The sequence below is a fragment of the Balaenoptera physalus genome (genome assembly GCF_965194825.1).
Source record: "Balaenoptera physalus genome assembly, chromosome: X".
In the NCBI taxonomy this organism is placed as follows: domain Eukaryota; kingdom Metazoa; phylum Chordata; class Mammalia; order Artiodactyla; family Balaenopteridae; genus Balaenoptera; species Balaenoptera physalus.
This window is the reverse complement of record NC_138903.1, coordinates 80,289,470-80,314,034: the sequence shown is the minus strand read 5'-3', so window position 1 is coordinate 80,314,034 and position 24,565 is coordinate 80,289,470. Positions and strand designations below refer to the sequence as shown.

At 34.4% G+C, this 24,565-nt stretch overlaps 1 long non-coding RNA gene across 1 annotated transcript in view; it reads right to left on the bottom strand.

Annotated features, from left to right (window-relative positions):
- LOC309653131 overlaps nucleotides 1-22,874 on the bottom strand; it is a 278,977-nt gene extending 256,103 nt beyond the window's left edge. The window contains exon 1 of the long non-coding RNA XR_014259004.1: nucleotides 22,401-22,874. This is a non-coding gene — a long non-coding RNA (uncharacterized lncRNA). The remainder of the gene's footprint in view (nucleotides 1-22,400) is intronic.
- Between the last annotated feature and the right edge of the window lie 1,691 nt (nucleotides 22,875-24,565).

Sequence of the window (24,565 nt, the reverse complement as noted above, 5' to 3'; positions counted from 1 at the left end):
TAGGAAGTCTGATACCAGTCTAACTTTTGCCTTTTAAATTATTTTGTCGTTTTGCATATAAACCTCAAGGATTTTATCTTTAATTTTGAAATGTAATACCTTTATTAGCATATATCTTGACCTTATTATTCTTGTTAATTTTTTTGAATTTTCACTGACTTCTTTCAATATACAGATTCATTATTTTTCTATTTTGGAAAGAGGTTCAGATACTGTTAATGTTATTTTTAATTTACATCTCCTTCTATTTCCACTACTTTTTCTCTGACCCTTTTTATTTTTATTCTCAACTCATTCATACACTTTTACTTGTTTTCCTGTCTTTCTTCAATGCCCTTTATTCAATTTCCATTTCTATCCATCTTCCCTTGGACATCTGGTAACTTATTCTTTATATCTGAGACAATTTTGTACTTTATTTTATTTCTTTCATGATTTAATCAAGTTTTTCTTTTTTCATTTCTTTCAGGGTATTTTTGTCTATTTTTTTCTTAGTTCTGTTTTTAGTTTCTAATTCAAAATACGTTTTCATACTTTCAAATACTTATTGAGTGTATTTAATTCATTTATCTTACAGTTTTTTTCTGCTTCATGTTTCCTACTTGGAGGGAATATTCATCAGATCATATATGTTGAATTTTGTTTTCTGTGTTTTGTTTTGTTTTCATAATCCCAACATGTAAGTGGATTTTTTTTTTTGATTGTGTGTTTTGGTGTGGGAAGGGAGGTGTTTTGGGACTTCCAATTTAGTAGTTCTCTTCTGTTTCAGAACACTCTGTATTTTCTCCTTTGGTTACATTTCTCATTTACCATTTAATTCCTAAATTACCATTTAATTAGATTGTCCTTTCATCCTTTCTGTTTCTCCCCTAGAAGCTACACATCAAGAAAACTGTCTCTTCAAACATATACAATTTTAATATATATATATATTTTTAAATTTTATTTATTTATTTATTTATTTTTGGCTGCGTTGGGTCTTTGTTTCTGTGTGAGGGCTTTCTCTAGTTGTGGCAAGCGGGGGCCACTCTTCATCGTGGTGCGTGGACCTCTCACTATCGCAGCCTCTCTTGTTGCGGAGCACAGGCTCCAGACACACAGGCTCAGTAATGGTGGCTCACGGGCCTAGTTGCTCCACAGAAATATATGCAATTTTAAATCCAGTTTCTGTAATCTGTGCTTTAAAATAGCTGATTATTAAAAATATTTTTTTTTAATGTAAGGGGCAGCTTAGACTTTCTAGTGAAGTTTTGTGATCAGCCTTGGGCCTCCTTCACTAGTTTCCCCTCATCTCTGCAGTTTTTCTCAGTCTTCCTTTGCTTTTCAGAAAGACCTGTGGTAGGATGGGGTTGAGGTGGGAGGATGAAAGATTGTACGTGGGAGTTGGTGATTTTTCTCTTTTTACTTGTAGTTATTTTTAAGTTTGGGCATTCTCTGTCTTCAGGTAATATGGAAGGCATGATTTCTGTATAGATTTGTTTCTCTCACTTTTGTTCTCTATTATTTTTCAGGAATTATTTGAAGCTGATTAGATAAGTGGTCACCATTTTCTTCAGCTACCCAGAAGTGTTTTGTGTTTGTTTAAGGTTATTTTACCAAAGAGATTTTTGCATAAATAAATTTGTGAGTATATAACTTTTTGGCCTTTGGGTATTATGACCTGCCTTGAAAGGTTTTTAACATTTGTAAGTTTGATGACAATAATATTTCCCTAAATTTTACTTCATTTGTTAATTTTTATTCTTTAAAAAACTATGCTACATTAAAACTCCATTTCATGGTAGTAAGTAGGATTCTAACATTTATATGTTTTCAAAGTATAGCCAACTGTTTCAAAGCAATTACTGTAAATAATCATTTTCACATGGTAAGTATTTTGAGAGGAAAAAGAGAATTAGAAAAACTTGAGAAGAACTTGGGTGAAAAAAAATGTCAATTTAAGTGGCTTACATTAGTTTTGTCAGTGGTTGGATATGTACAACTCTTCACCACTTCAGCTGTTCTTTCCAAAGCTTTTCATAGACAATTGTTTGCCAAGATCATTCCTAGGATACATTCATAAGATAGAGAGTAAGCCATTTTACCCAAAACTAGCTAAGGCTCTCTCTTTCTCTCTCTCTCTCTCTCTCTCTCTCACACACACACACACACACACACACACACACACACACACACACACATTGAGGAAGGGAGAGAAGGATGGTAATAGAGAGATAAATGAATAGAAAAGTTTGGCTCGAATACCTACTTTTGTACTTCTTGGGCTTAAGGCAATTAAGTTTCACAATCATGTATAAAGCACACAATTTGAAAATATAAAGCTCATGTAGTTTACACACATTCCTGGCTTTTCCAATCAACTCTATCATAATTTAATCACCTATCAGAATCATAAAACTAGCCATTTTAAAAAATATTTTTCAGTTCTATGTTGAACTGGGCTCTCTAACATTTAATAAATAGTACCCTAGAGAACAGATCCATAAATTTTTAATACTTGTAGTAACTAAAATTAGAATCTCAGGTTAATGAGGAATGAACTAGTAATGCACTAGGGAATTTGTAATGATATGTGGAGAGAAAGAAGACATTATTGTATGAAAACTATAACAACATGTACTATAATTTGTAAAATGGCATCCTTAAACTATAAAAAGAATAACATTTACTTTGTGGATGAAAATTGGGAGATGAGATTGACATATATACACTACAATGTATAAAATAGGTAACTAATGAGAACCTACTGTATAGCACAGGGAACTCTGCTCAGTGCTCTTTGGGGACCTAAACGGGAAGGACATCCAAAAAGGAGGGAATATATGTATACATATAGTTGATTTGCTTTTCTGTACAACAGAAACTAACACAACATTATAAAGCAACTATACTCCAATTTAAAAAGAAGAGAAACAATACATTTCAACTCATTATCTTCATTGTCTTTTAGTATGATATTCACTGCATTCTAAAAGAATGGAAAGAAAGCAGTAAAGGATTTTTTTTTAAAGGAAAGAAAGGGAATAGATAGGAATAAATAAAAGAAGTCTGACATATTCATAACTGCAAACAAGAGCAATCTAATTAAAATTTCAAATTGATTTGCAAATATTAAACTATAGTACCTTTTGGCAAAGAAAATATTAGTTATGAGGTTAATACTTCTAGATACTTAAGGTGCTATACAAACTAAATTTAGGTAATATGTCTCCTCATCTGTATTCCAACATTTATTTTCTTACCCAAACAGGATAATTTTAGTCATATAAATATTTTATGTAATAACTTTTTGAAAAATATAGCCTTTGTGAGCATATAACAATCTCTTATTGATAAGAGTTATATAAGAAAAATGTTGATTACCATAAATAAAATATATTATTTGAAATTTATAATTTTCAGTTTACTTCAAATTTAACATGACCACAAAATAATAATAAACTCATTTTCTTAAACTCTTGGTAAGAAAAATATTTAAGAATACAAGTAATGAAAAGCTATAATTAAAAAGTGATACACACTTAACATTACTTTCTCTTCAATGTCTCTGAAGTGGAACTATTTCTGATTTAAATGTACTCTGTCTTAAAAGTGATTACAAAAACTTTAATACACGGTCATACAGCAGAACCTAGAGAGGCTAGAAGTGTTTGGATTAATCAGTTGCATTAATTTTTGTTTAAGTATTTAAGATCCAAGTGAATTCACTAAAAAAGGCAACTGATTAATTATGTGACTAGGCTGAGAAGTTATTTCATTTTTGAAACTTAATTGTTTCATATTTAGGGAAGTCTAGGCCTTCTAACTCCATGACTTTACCATTTTTAAAAATGTTTTATATTATATAAAACACTGCTATGTTTTTAAAATTATGATTGGCATTATTAGAAATAATAATAAGTAATAACTGTTAATTTAATAATAAATCACAGCTCTTTTAATTTTAAAACATGTTAATATTCTGTAAACAAAATTAGATTTTCTGAGTTAGGTATTTTCTTTTATAATAGGGCAGTCAATAATCTTCAAAGAAAGATGTACATACACAGGGATTCTGCAAGATGGTTTTTTGGGGAATGGGAGAATATTAGGGAATTAGGGAATGGTAGAATATTAGAATTTCTACTCACTTTTATTTGTTGTATAATATTTTTATATTCTATTTTTGTACATGTTATAATGTATATAGATATAGTTTATAACAGCACTGTCCAATAGAACTTTCTGCAATGATTGAAATGTTCTATAAAGTAGAATGATAGCCACTAACTATATATGGCTGTTAATAACTTGAAGTGTGGACAATACAATTAATGAGTTGAATTTTTTAGTTTATTTAGTTTTAATTAGTTTAAATTTAAATTTAAATAGTTACACATGGCTAGTGGCTGCTCAACTGAACAGTGTAAGTAAGTCTATATCTATATAATGGTATATACATCTATATCTGTTTATCTAGCTATCTGGTAACTTATATATTATAAAGTGATTTTCTTTCTTACTCTCTTCTTATTCCCCATATCTTCCAGTGAAGATTTATGAATATTTATTCTACCACAAACAGAAAAAAGAAATAAGCACCAGTGACACTGATTCTCCATACTACCAATGGTGAACACTTATTCAGTCACATTGAGATTTTTTTTCTGTATTTTGCAGTATGATACAATTACATTATATGCAAGAACAGCCACTGCCTGATGTTCATTGAGACACAGGGCCAATGACAAAGCCACAGGCACACACATGCTGAGATTCTCTGGGAGCTTGCTGTTCTCAGTGTTCTGTCTTCTAGGTTTTATTTTCCAGCTTTCAAAACCCCTTGGGAGTAGTGGTTGGGGCACTTTCCTGATGAATGTTAACACGTAAACTCAGTTGAAGTGTGGAATCAGGCAGAGAGCTCAGGAAGGGTTAATTTTTCCATTGTTACTTTATAGGGCTCTTGGCTACATCTTTTGCAGCAAGAAACAAGAATTAAGAAAGAGTTACTCTTATAATTCTACTTTCTTGGGTATTAAACTTAATTGGAAACAATTTCAAATACTTATTAGAAAATTTATTTTGTAAACTTATGAATGCATCTTTTTTTTTTACACTCTAGCAGACTTTGGGAGCCACAATACTGAATTTGAAAGCAGTAAATAACTTGTGGAAGACAAATAATTACAATAAAATGCTACTGTGTTTGTTTTATATGATGAACAGATACCCAGATTCTCTTGAGTGATGTGCCTTGTGTGGTATGCAGCAATTATATGATATTAAAATGACAATTTAAGTAACTTAATTCAATTTATCCCAAATAATATAATAAACATATTAAAAGTATGGAACTGCTCTCTTAATATTACAATGCTAGTTTCATTTGGAAAGATATTATATGACTTCATACCATGTTATATAGTGCTATATAACAATATACTGGTCTGATAATATAAATCAAAAATATCTAGTCAAATTAAACTTCAAGAACAAATAGAAAATTGTTGTCTTTAAATAAATAGTAAAATATACATCAAAGAGATTTTGCTCTTTTTTTCCACCAAACATCTCTCTAGTAGTTACCAATTATGTGTGAGTGTGTGGTGTGTGGGTATGCAAGAGAGAATCATTATATAATGAAGATTATTTTTCTCATTTGAGAATTTTCTTCTGTTGTCCATTGTTTTAGTTTATTTAGAGGTAGATTCATTCTTTCCTGAAATTAATATAAAGCCAAACTTTGGCAGTATCAAATAAGGATATTCAATTTGATAGATGCATATTCACTAAGTAGAGTAGATAATTTAGGAAACATGGCACTAATTTCATGTTTGCAAATTGTAAAAAGCAGCTTTTATAATGATTAAAATATACAAGGATTTCTGAAACATTTGAATCAATGCAAACAAATTATTTCCAAACACCTCGTGCTAAATGGAAGTCTTAACAAATTCCTTTGTGACTGGACCCTGTTTCTCCATCCCTTGTAATTCCACCTCCTCAAAGTTTGCTTTTCACTGTTGTCCCCAAATCTCTCACTCACATTTCATATAATTAAATTTTAACTAATTAGTAAGATACAGGAAATTTTTGCAGTAATTGGGCTTTAAAAAAATAGTTCTAAGAGGTTGTATTTGTGTCTTTTGAATTTATTTTCCATAGGGATGGGTCTGTGGCAACCAAAGGAAACTGATTTGTGTGAATGAACTATAATACTATTTGTGATGGTGGAAAGAAATGAATTAGGCAATATATATTCATATTCTGGCCTTTATATGTATGTGATCTTAGATCTAATATACTGGCTATGAAATAATTATTAAAGTCCATATATAGTACAAATGTAAGAATTTGCAAACATAGCAGAATAGAAAGACATGAGCTCACCTCTTCTACGGAAACATCAGAGTCGCAACTAACTGCTGAACAACGATTGACAAAAAAAAAAACACTAGAACTTACCAAAAAAGATACCCTATGTCCAAAACAAAGAAGAAGCCACAAGACAATAGGAGGGGTGCAATCGTGATAGAATCAAATCCCATACCCACCAAGTGGGCAACGCACAAACTGGAAAATAATTATACCACAGAAGTTCTCCCACAAAAGTGAAATTTCTGAGTCTTATGTCAGGCTCCCCAACCTGGGGGTCTGGTGTCTCCCAGAGAATCTGGCTTTGAAGGTCAGCAGGGTTTGATTGAAGGAATTCCACAGGACTGGGGGAAACAGAAACTCCATCTTTAGAGGGTACACATAGGGTCTTGTGCACACCTGACCCCAAGGAAAAAAGTGGTGGCCTCATAAGAGACAGGCCCAGAACTATCTGCTAGTACTGGAGTGTCTCCTGCGGAGGCAGGGGTGGCTGTGGCTCACTACAGGGACAAAGACACTGTTGGCATTATTTCCTGGGAGTACTCATTGGTGTGAGCCCTCTTAGAGTTTGCCATTTTCCCACCAAGACCTGGCCCCACCCAACCACCTGTAGGCTCCAGTGCTGGGATTCATCAGGCCAAATAACAAACAAGGTGGGAACACAGCTCCACCCATCAGCAGACAAGATGCTTAAAGTCTTCCTGAGACTGATAAACACAGCTCCTGACATGGCCCTGCCTACCAGAGTGACAAGCCCAAGCTTGACATACCAGTGGACAGGACTCAGTCTTTCCCCCCAGGAAGACTACAAAAGCCTCTTAGACAGCTTCATCCACCAAGGGGCAGACAGCAGAAGCAAGAACTACAACCCTGCAGCCTGCAGAACGGAAACCACAATCACAGAAAGTTAAACAAAATGAGACAGCAAAAGAATATGTCCCAGATGAAGGAAAAATATAAAACCCCAGAAGAACAACTAAGTGAAGTGGAAATAGGCAACCCAAAAAAGAATTCAAAGTAATGATAGTAAAGATGATCTAAGATCTCAGAAAAAGAATGGAGGCACAGATTGAGAAGATACAAGAAATGTATAACAAAGACCTAGAAGAACTAAAGAACAAACAAACAGAGATGAACAACACAAAAACTGAAATGAAAACTACACTAGAAGGAATCAATACCAGAATAATTGAGGCAGAAGAGGTACAGTCTCCCAAGACTGATACAAAATAGGAACAGGCCAATCACAAGTACTGAAATTGAAAATGTGATTTAAAAATTCCAGCAAACAAAAGTCCAGTAACAGCTGGCTTCACAGGTGAATTCTATCAAACATTTAAAGAAAAGTTAACACCTATCCTTCTGAAACTATTCCAAAAAAAATGCAGAGGAAGGAACACTTCTGAACTCATTCTATGAGGGCACCACCACCCTGATACCAAAACCATACAAAGATACCACAAAAAAGGAAAATTACAGGCCAATATCACAGATGGACATAGATGCAAACATCCTCAACAAAATACTAGCAAACTGAATCCAACACTACATTAAAAGGATCATACACCACAATCAAGTGGGATTTATCCCAGGGATGCAAGTATCTTTCAATATCCACAAATCAATCAATGTGATACACCACATCAACAAATTGAAGAATAAAAACTATTTGATTATCTCAATGAATGCAGAATTTATTAAATTTCTGAAATTTAACAAATTCATTTAACATGCATAAAATTTTAAAATTTTCAAAATTTAACACACATTTGTGATAAAAACTCTCCAGAAAGTGGACAAAAGTGGGCATAGAGGGAATATACCTCAATGTAATAAAGGGCATATATGACAAACATCATTCTAAGTGGTGAAAAGCTGAAAGCATTTCCTCTAAGATCTGGGACAAGACAAGGCTACCAACTCACTCCACTTTTATTCAACATAGTTTTAGAAGCCCTAGCTACAGTAATCAGAGAAAGAGAAATAAAGGGAACCCAACTTGGAAAAGAAAATTAAAACTGTCACTGTTTTCAGATGACATGATACTATACATAGAAAACTCTAAAGATGATACCAGAAAACTATTAGAACTCATAAATGAATCTGGTAAAGTTGCAGAATACAAAATAAGTACCCAGAAATCTCTTGCATTTCTATACACTAACAATGAAAGATCAGAAAGAGAAATTAAGGAAACAATCCCATTTACCATTGCATCAAAAGAATAAAATACTTAGGAGTAAACCTATGTAAGGAGGCAAAAGAACTGTACTCTGAAAAGTATAAGACGCTGATGAGAGAAATCAAAGATGACACAGATATAAAGAAACACAATGTTCTTGAATTGGAAGAATCAATATTGTTGAAATGGCCACACTCCCCAAGGCAATCTACAGATTCAATGTAATCCCTGTCAAATTACCAATGGCATTTTTCACAGAACTATAACAAAAACTTTGTAATTTGTATGGAGACACAGAAGACCCCAAATAGCAAAAGCAATGCTGAGAAAGAGAAAAAGAGCTGGAGGAATCAGGCTCCCTGACTTCAGACAATACTACAAATCTACAGTCATCAAAACAGTATGGTACTGGCACAAAAACAGAAATATAGATCAATGGAACAGGATAGAAAGCCCAGATATAAACCCTTGCATCTATGGTCTATTAATCTATGACAAAGGATGTAAGACTATACAATGGAGAAAAGGCAGTCTTTTCAATAAATGGTGTTGGGAAAACTGGACAGCAACATGTAAAAAAGTGAAATAAGAACAATTTTTTAACACCACACACAAAAGTATGCTCAAAATGGATTAAAAACCTAAATGTAGGACTGGATACTATAAAACTCTTAGATGAAAATATATGTAGAACATTCTTTGACATAAATTGCAGCAATATACTTTTCAATCCATCTCTTAGAGTAATGGAAATAAAAACAAAAAATAAACAAATGGGACTTAATTAAACTAAAAATCTTTTTCACATCAAAGGAAACCATAAACAAAACGAAAAGACAACCCAAAGAATGGGAGAAAATATTTGCAATGATGCTACTGGCAAGGGATTAATCTCCAAAATTTGCAAACACCTCATGCGGCTCAATAGCAAAACTACAAACAATCCAATCAAAAAATGAGCAAAAGACATAAATAGACATTTCTCCAAGGAAGACATACAGATGGCTAAGAGGCATATGAAAAGATACTCAAAATTGCTAATTATTAAAGAAATGCAAATCACCTCACACCAGTCAGAATGGCTACCATCAAAAATCTACAAAAAATAAATGCTGGAGAGGGTGTAGAGACAAGAGAACCTTACTACACTGTTGGTGGGAATGTAAATTGGTACAGTCACTATGAAGAACAGTATGGAGTTTCATTAGAAAACTAAAAATAGAGCTACCATATGATCCAGCAATCCCACTCCTGCGCATATATCTGGAGAAAAACATGGTTTGAAAGGATACATGCACCCCAATATTCATTGCAACACTTTTTACAATGGACAAGACACGGAAGAAACCTAAATGTTCATCAACAGAGGAATAGATAAAGACGATGTTATACATATATACAATGGAATATTACTCAGCCATTTAAAATAATGTAATAGTGCCATTTGCAGCAACATGGATGAACATGGAGATTATGATACTAAATGAAGTATGTCAGACAGAGAATGATAAATATCATATGATATTGCTTATATGTGGAATCTAAAAACAAATGATACAAATAAACTTATTTACAAAACAGAAACAGACTAGCAGACTTAGAGAACGAACTTATTGTTATCAGTGGGTAAATGTGGTGTGGAGGGATAGATTGGGAGTTTGGATTCACATGTACACACTGCTATATTTAAAATAGATAACCAACAAGGACCTACTGTATAGCACAGGGAACTCTGCTCAATATTTTGTAATAATCTAAATGGGAAAAGTATTTGAAAAAGAATAGATACATGCATACGTATAACTGAATCACTTTGCTGTACACCTGAAACTAACACAACATTGTTAATCAACTATACTCCAATATAAAATAAAAATTAAAAGAAAAAGAATCTGCAGTTGTTCTTGCCCCCTATTCCCTCACTAGCCATAATTCACATGGTGAGTTATTTTTATTTATATCTCTCTAAGAAAGTCATATGCACACACCCCACACTGAAACGCAGCACCTTCTATCCAACCCCATTGCCAAAGTCTTCCAAAAGGATCTACAAAAGTTTTACATCCTGGATTACTGCAAAACAGTGCTTAGAATGAATATAACTATCTGTAGCTTTATAATTATTGTCTCTGAGGCCTTTGTTTTATTGTGGTAAGAACATTTAACACAAAATCTACTCTCTTAACAAAGTTGTAAGTTCACAACACAGTATTGTTAACCATAGGCACATAGTTGTGCAGCAAATTTTTAGAAATTATTCATCTTGCAAAATTTAAGCTATATACCTATTGAACAGGAACTCCTCATTCCCCACTACCCCCAAATCTTGGCAATCACCATTCTAATCTCTGATTCTATGAATTTGCTTATTTTAGAATTTTTATACTAGCAGAATCATGCAGTATCTGTCCTTCTGTGGCTGGTTTATTTCACTAAGCATAATGTCCTACAGGTTCACTCATGTTTTTGTATATGACAAGATTTTCTTCTTTTTAATGCTGAATAATATTCCATTGTTTGTATATATCATACTTTCTTTATCCATTTATCTGTTAACAGACAATAAGTTATTTCTCTATCTTGGCTATTGTGAATGATGCTGCAATGAACATAGGAGTGAAAATCTCTTCAAGATCCTGATTTCAATTATTTTGGATATATACCCGGAAGTGAGAATTCTATTTTCAATTGTTTGAATAACCTCAATGCTGTTTTTCCATAGCTATTGCACAATTTTACAATCCCACCAACACTGTTCAAATTTCCCAATTTCCCCACACCTTTGTCAACACTTGCAATTTTCTTTTTCTTTTTTTTTGGATAATCATAATTCTGAGAGGTGTGAGAAGATATCTCATTACATTTTTTACTTGCATTTCCCTGATAATTAGTGATGCTGTACATCTTTCTATTCACCTGTTGGCCTTTTGTATGTCTTGTTTGGAGAAATGTCTATTCCAATCCTTTCTATAGTATTCAATTGGGTAATTTGATTTTTGCTTTTTTTTTTTGGTTTGCTATTGAGTTGTAGGAGCTCTTTATATATTTTGGATATTAACTTCTTATCAGATCTATGGCTTGCAAATATTTTCTCCCATTCTCTATGTTGCTTTTTCACTCTACTGATTGTTTCTTTTACTGTGCAGATTATCTTTTTAGAGTTTTTAGTTTCATAACAAAATTGAGAGAAAGATGCAGTAATTTTCCATATAACCCTTGCCCCAACACATGCATAACCTCCCCCATTATCAACATCACTCATCAGAATGGTAATTTTGTTACCAAGGATAGACATACACTGACACATAATCACCCAAAGTCTATAGTTCATTATGGTTTATTCTTGGTGTTGTACATTCTATGGGTCTTAACAAATGTATAACAATATATGGATTTGAACAAATGTATAATGACATATATGAAATTATTATAATCTCATACAGAGTATTTTTACTACCCTAAAAATCTTCTGTGATTGTCTATTTATCTGCCTCACCCTTGAAAGCCCCTGATTTTTTAAATTGTATTCAAGTTTTGCCTTTTCCAGAATGTCATATGTTGGAATGATACAGTATGTAGCTTTCTCAGTTTGGCTTCATTCACTTAGTAATACACATTTAAGTTTCCTCCATGTCCTGTCATGTCTTCATAGCTCATTTCATTGTACTGCTGAATACTATTCCATTTTACATATGTACCACAACTTATTGATTCACTTACTGAAGGACTTGATTGCTTCCAAGTTTTAGCAATTATGAATAAAGCTGCTATAAACTTCTGTGTGCAGGTTTTTCTCTGGACATAAATTTTTTACTTCTTTTGGTAAATACCAAGGAATGCAATTGTTGGATTGTATGGTAAGAGTATGTTTAGTTTTGTAAGAAACTGCCAAACTGTCTTCCAAAATGGCTGTACAATTTTGCATTCCCACCAGCAATGAATAAGAGTTCCTGCTGCTCCATATCTGCAAGTATTTGATATAGTCAGTGTTTTCGATTTTGGCCATTGTAGTAGCTGTGTAGTTGTATCTTGTTACCTTAATTTCCTTTCCCCTGATGACATGTTATGTGGAGCATCTTTTCATATGTTTATCTACCATCTATGTATCTTCTTTGGTGAGGCACCCTAAAGTGTTTGGCTAAATTTTTAATCAGGTTGTTTGTTTTCTAACTGTTGTTTTAAGAGTTCTTTTTATATTTTGGATGCATTTCTTGCAAATATTTTCTCCCAACCTGTGCTTGTATTCTAATTTTCTTGATATTGTCTTTCATAGAGCAGAAATTCTAAATTTTAATTAAGTTTAGTCTATTAATTTTTTCTTTCATTGATCAGGTCTTTGGTGTTGCATTTAAAAAGGCATCATTATACCCAAAGTCATCCAGGTTTTTTCTTATGTTATCTTCTAGGAATTTTACAGTTATGTATTTTTAATGTTTGTCTATGATAAATTTTGAGTTATTTTTGTGAAGGGTGTAAGGTCTGTGTTGTAGAAGTTTTTCAGTGTGATACAGTTCAACTTACTTATTTTTTTCTTTTGTTGCTTGTGTTTTTTATGTCACATCCAAGAAACCCTTGTCAAAAATAATACCATGAAGTTTCCCTCTATGTTTTCTTCTAGGAGTGATAATTTCACATCTTACTGTTAAGTCATTAATCTACTTTGAGTTGATATTTGTATGTGGTATATAATAAACCTTCAATGTTATTCTTTTGCAAATGGAAAATCTGAACAGACCTATGAGTAAAGAGATTGAATCAGTAATCAAAAGTATCTCAACAAAGAACATCCCAGGACCTGATGGCTTCATTGGTGAATTCTATCAAATATTTAAAGAGGAATTAACACCAATCTTCCTCAAACTATTCCCCAAAATTAAAGAATAGGGAACACTTCCCAATTCATTCTCTAAAGCTAGCATTACTCTGAAACAAAAACCATACAAAGACACAAGAGAAAAAAAGAAAAGAAAAAACTACAGGAAAATATCCTTGATGAATGTACATGCAAAAATATTAGCAAAATACTAGTAAACCAAATGCAACAGCACATTAAGATCATACACCATGACCAAGTGGGATTTATCTGTGGAATTCAAGGATGGTTAAACATATAAAAATTAATTAATGTGATACAACACTTTAGCAGAATTAAGAATAAAAATCACATGATCGCCTTAGTGGAGGCAGAAAGTGTATTTTTAAAATTCAATATGTTTTCATTAAAAAACTCTCAACAAACTAGGAGTAGAAGTGCCTCAACATAATAAAAGCTATATATGAAAAGCCAACAAATAACATCATACTCAATGGTGAAAAACTGAAAGATTTTCCTGGAAAATCACAAACAATACAAGGATGCCCACTCTCACCATTTCTATACAATACAGAGTTTGAAGTCCTAGCCAGAATAATTAAGCAAGAAAAATAAATTAAATGCATCCAAATTAAAAAGGAAGAAGTAAAATTATTTCTGTCTGAAGATGACATGTTCTTATGTGTAGAAAATCCTAAAGGTTCCATTAAAAAACTGTTAGAACTAAGAAACAAATTTATTAAAGTTGTAAGATACAAAATCAATATAAATATAATAATGCAACATAGTTATAATTGCATATTATAAATTCAGGCATGTAAACTGGTATATCTTCATGAATCTATGATGTTATAACAAAGAATTGGTGTAAATAGGAGATGTAAAAATATTTTACACATATTTGTGATAAAATATTTTGTGGGCCTATTTTTATTCTTGATTTCTTTATTAAGTGTGAACTTTATGCATAAAAATCTGTGGAAATAATTAGCAAAAACACTGTTGGATTACTACAGTTGCAATGAACTACATTATGATTTGTATATACTAGAATTTACCTGGAAAGAGAGGAGGAAAGAAATTTAGTATTTTAAAAGAAAAAACTGCAAAATGTCTTGAAAATAAAAAATATACTATTATAATATTTTCTACTGATTTGCTTTTATAAAGGGAATTAGAAGTCAAAAGATTTCATACTACCAAAGATAGTCTCTTTAAGCCTCTTATAGTTTTTGTCTTGTTTAAATGTAATGGGTGGTGGGTTAATGACCTTTCAAAATCCCTTCTAAGACTCTCCTTCAATAAACATCTCAAAAAGAAGAAAAGGGGGGATAAGACACTTTGATCTTTACTTATACATAAAATGTGTTTCTAAAAATGTATGAATAATTATATACAAAGTCATAAATTCTCAGTTATAATTTTACTTCTGTGTTTTCCCACAGGAAATATTTGGCTCTAATGTATGATAAGTACCACACTTAAGAATTATAACATTTACTTTAAGTAGCTGTATATCTTTATTTGTGTGTAGTCTGTATTTTTTAAAATTTATGATATTAAGGCATTTAGTTTAAAATATAAGCAATTCAGAACAAATGTACTCAGTCATTGAAGGCACACATTCAATCAATAATCCATTTTAAAATTGGAGAGCTCATTAATTCTTAGGTTTTGCTGGACATCATTGTTACAAGGATGAATAAGACTCAGTCACTGCCCAGAGAGTGATGTCAGCAAGTGGAGTATGAAGACCCGAACCCTCCTTCACTGCACAAACACATCAATTAAGCAGTAACTCAAGGATAAATTCCGTTTGGGAAAAATCCAGAAACTAATTGAAAGGCTCCTGCACCCCTGGTGAACATGAAATCAGACCCACTGCAGCCAACAGGGAGGTTTAGGACAACATCTTTTTTTTTTTAATTAATTTATTTATTTTTGGCTGTGTTGGGTCTTCATTGCTGTACGTGGGCTTTCTCTAGTTGCGGCAAGTGGGGGTTACTCTTCATTGTGCTGCGTGGGCTTCTCATTGTGGTGGCTTCTCATTGTAGACACAGGCTCTAGGCACACAGGCTTCAGTAGTTGTGGCATGTGGGCTCAGTAGTTGTGGCTCACGGGCTTAGTTGCTCTGTGGTATGTGGGATCTTCCTGGACCAGGGCTTGAAACTATGTCCCCTGCATTGGCAGGCAGATTCTTAAACACTGCACCACCAGGGAAGCCCTAGGACAACATCTTGACAGAATCCCTACCTATGAGACAGTGATGTATGATCAAGAAAAGAGTGAAGAAATCTTAACAGAATTAGAAGCCACAATCAAAAGTACCAATATATACATTATGGGAGTCCCAGAGGGAGAAAAGAGAAAGAATCAGAAAGCATACTCAAATAAACAGTGACTGAAAACTTCGCAAATCTGGGGAAGAAAATGGACATCCAGGTCCAAGAGGACCAAAGGAGACAAAATAAGATGAACTCATTGAAATTCACTCTGAGACATATTACAATCAAATTATTAACAGTCAAAGATTGGGGCAGAATTGTGAAAGTAGCAAAAGAAAATGACTCATCCCATTGAACAGAATCCCAATAAATTTATCGTGGAATTTTCAGCAGAAATTTCTCATGCCAGAAGGCACTGGGATAATATATTCAAAGTTATGAAAGGAAAACTATTTCAACCAAGAATGCTATACTTGAAAAAAACTCTCCTTCAAAAATGAAGGAGAGATAGATTTTTCCAGACAAACAAAAGTTGGGAGAGTCCTTCACTACTAGACATGCCAAGAAATGCTAAAGTGAATTCTTCAAGTTGAAAGCAAAGTAGCTAAACAGCAAAATGATAGCATGAGGATGTATGAAATTTATTGGTAAAGATAAAGATATAGACAAATGCATAATTCTGTATTACCATAGTGGTGGTGAGTAAATCAATTCTAATTCTAGTATAAAAGTTAAAAGACAAATGCATTAAAAATAACTATAACTAAAAGTATGCTAAATGATGCGTAGTAAGAAGAGATGTAAATTATGAAAACAGTAAGTTAAGTGAGTGTTGGAGAAGTATTTAAGTTGACATCAGCTTAAAATAGATGGTGATAACTTTAAGATATTTTATATAAACCCTAGAGTAACCACAAAAAAGTACATATAAAAGTTATACGAAAGAAAAAGAGAAAAGACTCAAACCATATCAATACAAAAAAAAAATAAAAAAAAACCCATAAAGTAAGACAGTAAGGAAGGGGGGACCTTCAAGATGACAGAGGAGTAAGATGTGGAGTTCACCTTCCACCCCACAAATACATCAAAAAAACATCTACACGTGGAACAACACCTACAGAACACCTACTGAATGCTGGCAGAAGACCTCAGACTTCCCAAAAGGCAGAAAATCCCAACATACCTGGGTAGGGCAAAAGAAAAAAGAAAAAAACAGATACAAGAATAGGGACAGGACATGCATCTCTGGGAGGGAGCTGTGAAGGAGGAAAAGTTTCCACACACTAGGAAGACCCTTCACTGGTAGAGATGGGGGCTGGATGGGGGGGAAACTTTGGAGCCATGGAGGAGAGAGTGGCAGCAGAAGTGCAGAGAGCAAAGCGGAGAGATTTCCGAAGAGAGGATTGGTGCCAACTAGCACTCACCAGGCTGAGAGGTTTGTCTGCTCACCCACCAGTGTGGGTGGGGCCTGGGAGCTGAGGATCAGGCTTTGGAGGTCAGATCCCAGGGAGAGGACTGGGGTAGGCTGCATGAACATAGCTTGAAGGGGGCTAGTGTTCCACAGCTAGTTGGGAGGGAGTCTGGGAAAATGTCTGGACTTGCCTAAGAGGCAAGACACCATTGTTTTGGGGTGCGTGAGGAGAGGGGATTACTTCCCTGTCTGCCCACAGAAGGCAGAGCACCGCCTAAATGAGCTCCAGAGATGGGCACGAGCCATGGTTATCAGCGCGGACACCAGAGACAGGCATGAAACACTAACGTGGCTGCTGCAGCCACCAAGAAGCCTGTGTGCAAGCACAGGTCACTATCCACACCTCCCCTCCTGGGAGCCTGTGAACCCGCCAGTGCCAGGGTCCCGTGATCCAGGAACAAATTCCCCAGGAGAACACACAGGTGCCTCAGACTGAGACTGTTGCAACGTCATGCCAGCCTCTGCCACCATAGGCTCACCCCACATTTCAATTACAACTACTGTACCCCTCCATCCCCATGGCCTGAATGAGCAAGGGACCCTTAATCAACCGCTGCTTTAATCTTTTCCTGTATGGGTAGGAAGAGATGCCTGAGGGCGACCTATATGAAGAGGTGGGGCCAAAACCAAAGCTGAAGATCAGGAGCTGTGTGAACAAAGAAGAGAAAGGGAAATCTCTCCCAGCAGCCACAGGAGCAGCAGATTAAATCCCCACAGTCAACTTGATGTACCCTGCATCTGTGGAATACCTGGATAGACAATGAATCATCCCAAAACTGAGGCAGTGGACTTTGGGAGGAAATGGAGACTTGGGGTTTGCTGTCTGCAACTGATAGGTTTTTGATTTTTATGTTTATTTAGTATAGTTTTTAGCGCTTGTTATCATTGGTGGATTTGTTTATTGGTTTGGTTGCTCTCTTCTTTTTAATTATTATTTTTTATTTTTTAAATTTTAATAATTATTTTTCTTATTTTATTTTCTTTTTCTTTCTATTTTTTCTCTTTTTTCTTTTGAGCCGTGCAGCTGACAGGGTCTTGGTGTTCCAGCCTGGTGTCAGGCCTGAGCCTCTGAGGTGGGAGAGCCAAGTTCAGGATATTGGACCAACAGAGACCTCCAGACGCACATAACATCAGTCAGCAAAAGTGCCCCCAGAGATCTCCGTCTCAATGTTGAGACCCAGCTCCACCCAACGGCCAGCAAATTCCAGCACTGGACGCCCCAGGCCAAACAATTAGCAAGAGAGGAACAGAACCCCACCCATTAGCAGATATGCTACCTAAAATAATATTAAGTTCACAGACACCCCAAACACACAACCAGATGTGGCGATGCCCACCAGAAACACAATATCCAGCCCCACCTACCAAAACACAGGCACCAGTCCTATCTACAAGGAAGCCTACACAGCCCACTGAACCAACCTCACCCACTGGGGGCAGACACCAAAAACGATAGGAACTACGAACCTGCAGCCTGTGAAAAGGAGAACCCAAACACAGTAAGTTAAACAAAATGAGAAGACAGAAAATTATTCAACAGAATAAGGAGCAAGGTAAAAAACCACCAGATCAAACAAATGAAGAGGAAATAAGCAGTCTACTTGAAAAATAATTCAGAGGAATGATAGTAAAGATGATCAAAATCTTGGAAACAAAATGGAGAAAACACAAAAAACGTTTCACAAGAACCTAGAAGAACTAAAGAGCAAACAAACAATGAAGAACAACATAATAAATGAAATTAGAAATTCTCCAGAAGGAATCAATAGCAGAATAACTGAGGCAAAAGAATGGATAAGTTACCTGGAAGATAAGATAGGGGAAATAACTACCACAGAGCTGAATAAAGAAAAAAAGAATGAAAAGAATTGAGGGCAGTCTCAGAGACCTATGGGACAACATTACACACACCAACATTTGAATTACAAGGGCTCCAGAAGAATAAGAGGAAAAGAAAGGATATGAGAATTATTTGCAGAGAGTATAGTTGAAAACGTCCCTAACATCAGAAGATAAATAGTTAGCCATGTCCAGGAAGTGCAGAGAGTCCGAAACAGGATAAATGCAAGGAGAAACACTCCAAGACACATATTAATCAAACCATCAAAAATTAAATACAAAGAAAATATATTAAAAACAGCAAGGGAAAAACAACAAATGACATACAAGGGAATCCCCATAAGGTTAAGAGCTGAAGTTTCAGCAGAAATTCTGCAAGCCAGAACGGAATGGCAGGACATATTAAAGGTAATGAAAGGGAAAAACCCACAACCAAGATTATTCTACCCAGCAAGTAACTCATTCAGATTCGATAGAGAAATTAAAATCTTTACAGACAAGCAAATCTAAGAGAATTCAGCACCATCAAACCAGCTCTACAACAAAAGCTAAAGGAACTACTTTAGGAAGGAAACACAAGAAAAGGAAGTGATCTACAAAAACAAACCAAAAACAATTAAGAAAATAGTAATAGGGACATACATATCAATAATTACCTTAAATGTAAATGGATTAAATGTTCCAACCAAAAGACATAGACTGGCTGAATGGGTACAAAAACAAGACCCGTATATATGCAGTCCACAAGAGACCCACTTCAGACCTAGGGACACACACAGACTGAAAGTGAGGGGATGGAGAAAGATATTCCATGCTAATGGAAATCAAAAGAAAGCTGGAGTCACAAATCTCATATCAGATAAAATAGACTTTACAATAAAGACTATTACAAGACACAAAGAAGGACACTATATAATGATCAAGGGATCGATCCAAGAAGAAGGTATAACAATTGTAAATATTTATCCACCCAACATAGGAGCACCTTAATACATAAGGCACATGCTAACAGCCATAAAAAGGGAAGCTGATAGTAACACAATAAGAGTAGTGGACTTTAACATCCCACTTTCACCAATGGACAGATCATCCAAAATGAAAATAAATAAGGAAACACAAGCTTTAAATGACACATTAATAAGATGGACTTAATTGATATTTATAGGACATTCCATCCAAAAACAACAGAATATACTTTCTTCTCATGTGCATGCATAACATTTTCCAGGATAGAACATATCTTCGGTTACAATCAAGCCTTGGTAAATTAACGAAAATTGAAATCGTATCAGGTATCTATTCTGACCACAACACTATGAGACTAGATGTCAATTACAGGAAAAAACTGTAAAAAATACAAGCACATGGAAGCTAAACAATACGCTATTAATAAGCAAGAGATAACTGAAGAAATCAGAGAGGAAATCAAAAAATACCTAGAAACAAATGACAATGAAAACATGATGACCCAAAACCTACAAGATGCAGCAAAAGCAGTTCTAAGAGGGAAGTTTATTGCAATACAATCCTAACTCACTCTACAAGAAACATCACAAATAAACAACCTAACCTTACACCTAAAGCAATTAGAGAAAGAAGAACAAAAAACTCCCAAAGTTAGCAGAAGGATAGAAATTATAAAGATCAGATCAGAAATAAATGAAAAAGCAATGAAGGAAACAATGATCAATGAAACTAAAAGCTGGTTCTCTGAGAAGATAAACATAATTGAAAAATCATTAGTGAGACACATCAGGATAAAAATGGAGAACACTCAAATCAAAAGAATTAGAAATGAAAAGGGAGAAGTAACAACTGACACTGCAGAAATACAAAGGATCACTAGAGATTACTACAAGCAACTATATCCCAATAAAATGGACAAACTGGAAGAAATGGACAAATTCTTAGAAAAGCACAAACTTCCTAGACTGAACCAGGAAGAAATAGAAAATATTAACAGAGGAATAACAAGCACTGAAATTGAAACTATGATTAACAATCTTCCAAAAAACAAAAACCCAGGACCAGATGGCTTCACAGGCGAATTCTATCAAACATTTAGAGAAGAGCTAACACCTATCCATCTCAAATTCTACCAAAATATAGTAGAGGGAGGAACACTCCCAAACTCATTCTACGAGGCCACCATCACCCTGATGCCAAAGCCAGACAAAGATGTCACAAAAAAGAAAACTACAGACCAACATCACTGATGAAAATAGATGCAAAAATCCTCAACAAAATACTAACAAACAGAATCCAAAAGCACATTAAATGGATCATACAACATGATCAAGTGGGGTTTATCCCAGGAATGCATGGATACTTCAGTCTACTCAAATCACTCATGATACACCATACTAACAAATTGAATGGTAAAAACCTTGTGATAATCTCAATAGATTCAGAAAAAGCTTTTGACAATATTCAAAACCCATTTAGATAAAAACTCTCCAGAAAGTAGGCATAGAGGGAACCTACCTGAACATAATAAAGGCCATATACGAAAAACCCACAGCCAACAACATTCTCAATAGTGAAAAACAGAAAGTATTTCCTCTAAGATCAGGAATAAGACAAGCGTGCCCACTCTCACTATTATTCAACACAGTTTTGGAAGTTTTAGCCACAGCAATCAGAGAAGAAAAAGAAATAAAAGGAATCCAAATTGGAAAAGAAAAGTAAAGCTGTCACTTTTTGCAGATAACATGATAATATACATAGAGAAACCAAAAGATACTACCAGAAAACTACTAGAGCTAATCAATGAATTTGGTAAAGTAGCAGGATACAAAATTAATGCACAGAAATCTCATGCATCTTTATACACTAATGATGAAATATCTGAAAGAGAAATTAAGGAAACACTCCCATTTACCACTGCAACAAAAAGAATAAAACACCGACAAATAAACCTACTTATGGGGACAAAAACCTGTATGCAGAAAACTATAAGACACTGATGAAAGAAATTAAAGAATATACAAACAGATGGAGAGATATACCATGTTTTTGGACTGGAAGAATTAATATTGTCAAAATGACTATATTACATAAGCAATCTATATATCCAAAGCAATCCTTATCAAACTACCAATGGCATTTTTCACAGAAATAGAACAAAACATTTCACAATTTATGGAAGCAGAAAAGACCCCAAATAGCCAAAGCAATCTTGAGAAAGAAAAATGGAGCTGGAGGAATCAGGCTTCCTGAATTCAGACAATACTACAAAGCTACAGTCATCAAGACACTGTGGTACTGGCACAAAAACAGAAATATAGATCAATGAAACAGGATAGAACGCCCAGAGATAAACCGAAGCACATATGGTCACTTTATCTTTGATAAAGGAGGAAAGAATATACAGTGGAAAAAAGGAAGCCTCTTCAATTAGGGGTGCTGGGAAAACTGGACAGCTACATGTAAGAGAATGAAATTAGAACACTCCCTAACACCATACACAAAAATAAAATCAAAATGGATTAAAGACCTAAATGTAACTCCTGACACTATAAAACTCTTAGAGGAAAACATAGGCAGAACACTCTTTGACATAAATCATAGCAAGATCCTTTTTGACCCACCTCCTAGAGAAATGGAAATAAAAATAAAAATAAACAAATGGGACCTAATGAAACTTAAAATCTTTTGCACAGCAAAGGAAACTATAAACAAGATAAAAAACAACCCTCAGAATGGGAGAAAATATTTTCAATAGAAACAACTGACAAAGGATTAAGCTCCAAAATATACAAGCAACTCATGCAGCTCAATATCAAAAAAAAAAAACAAAAAAACCAACAACCCAATCCCAAAATGGCAGAACACCAAATAGACATTTCTCCAAAGAAGATATTCAGATTGCCAACAAACACATGAAAGGATGCTCAATATCACTAATTATTAGAGAAATGCAAATCAAAGTCCAATGTGGTATCACCTCACTCCAGTCAGAATGGCCATGAAGAAAATATCTACAAACAATAAATGGGACCTAATGAAACTTAAAATCTTTTGCACAGCAAAGGAAACTATAAACAAGATGAAAATACAACCCTCAGAATGGGAGAAAATATTTGCAAACTAAGCAACTGACACAGGATTAATCTCCAAAATATACAAGCAGCACATACAGCTCAATATCAATAAAACAAACAACCAAATCCAAAAATTGGCAGAAGACCTAAATAGACATTTCTCCAAAGAAGATATACAGATTGCCAACAGACACATGAAAGGATGTTCAACATCACTAATCATTAGAGAAATATAAATCAAAACTACAAAGAGGTATCACCTCACACCAGTTAGAATGGCCATCATCAAAAAATCTACAAACAATAAATACTGGAGAGGGTGTGGAGAAAAGGGAACCTTCTTGCACTGTTGGTGGGAATGTAAATTGATACAGCCACTATGGAGATCAGTATGGAGTTTCCTTAAAAAACTAAAACTAGAACTACCATACGGCCCAGCAATCCTACTACTGGGCATATACCCTGAGATAACCATAATTCAAAATATTTGTGTACCACAATGTTCATTGCAGCACTATTTACAATAACCAGGACATGCAAGCAGCCTATGTGTCCATCAACAGATGAATGGATATAGATGATATTGCACATATATACAATGGAATATTACTTAGCCATATGTAGAAATGAAATTGAGTTATTTATAATGAGGTGGGTGGACCCAGAGTCTGTCATACAGAGTGAAGTAAGTCAGAAAGAGAAAAGCAAATACCGTAGGCTAACACATATATATGGAATCTAAAAAAAAAAAAAAATGGTTCTGACGAACCTAGGGGCAGGACAGGAATAAAGACGCAGATGTAGAGAATGGACTTGAGGACACGGGGAGGGGGAAGGGGAAGCAGGACGACGTGAGAGAGTAGCATTGACATATATACACTACCAAATGTAAAATAGATAGCTATTGGGAAGCAACTGCATATCACAGGGTGATCAACTTGGTGCTGTATGGCCACCTAGTGTGGTGGGATAGGGAGAGTGGGAGGGAGATCCAAGAAGGAGTGGATATGGTGATATATGTATACATATAGCTGATTCATTTGTTATACAGTAGAAACTAACACAATATTGTAAAGAAATTATACTGCAATAAAGATGTTAAAAAAAAAATAAAGTGAAATTAAAACAGGAAAAAAAGGCAGTAAGGGAGAAAAATACATACCAAAGAAGTAAAAGATGAGCAGAAAACAATTATAAAGTGGCAATAGTAAATCTTTTACCATTAAAAATTACCTTCAATGTATAAATGGATGAAACTCCTCAATAAAATGTTATAGAGTGGCTGAATGGATAAAAAAATAAGACCCAAATACATGCTATCTATAAGAAACTCACCTCAGATTTAAGGACATACATATGTTGAAAATTAAAGAATGGGAAAAGATATTATATGCAAATGGTAACCAAAAGAGAGCAGGAATGGCTATATTTATATCAGACAAAATAGATTTTAAGTCAAAAACTGTCACAAGAGACAAAGGACATTATATAATGGTAAAAGGATTAACAAAAAGAAGGATGTAACCATTATAAATATATGCACCCACTTTCAGAACACCTAAATATATATGAAGCAAATACTGACAGAAATGTATGGAGAAATAGACACGCCAATAAAACAGCAGTAGGGGAGCATTG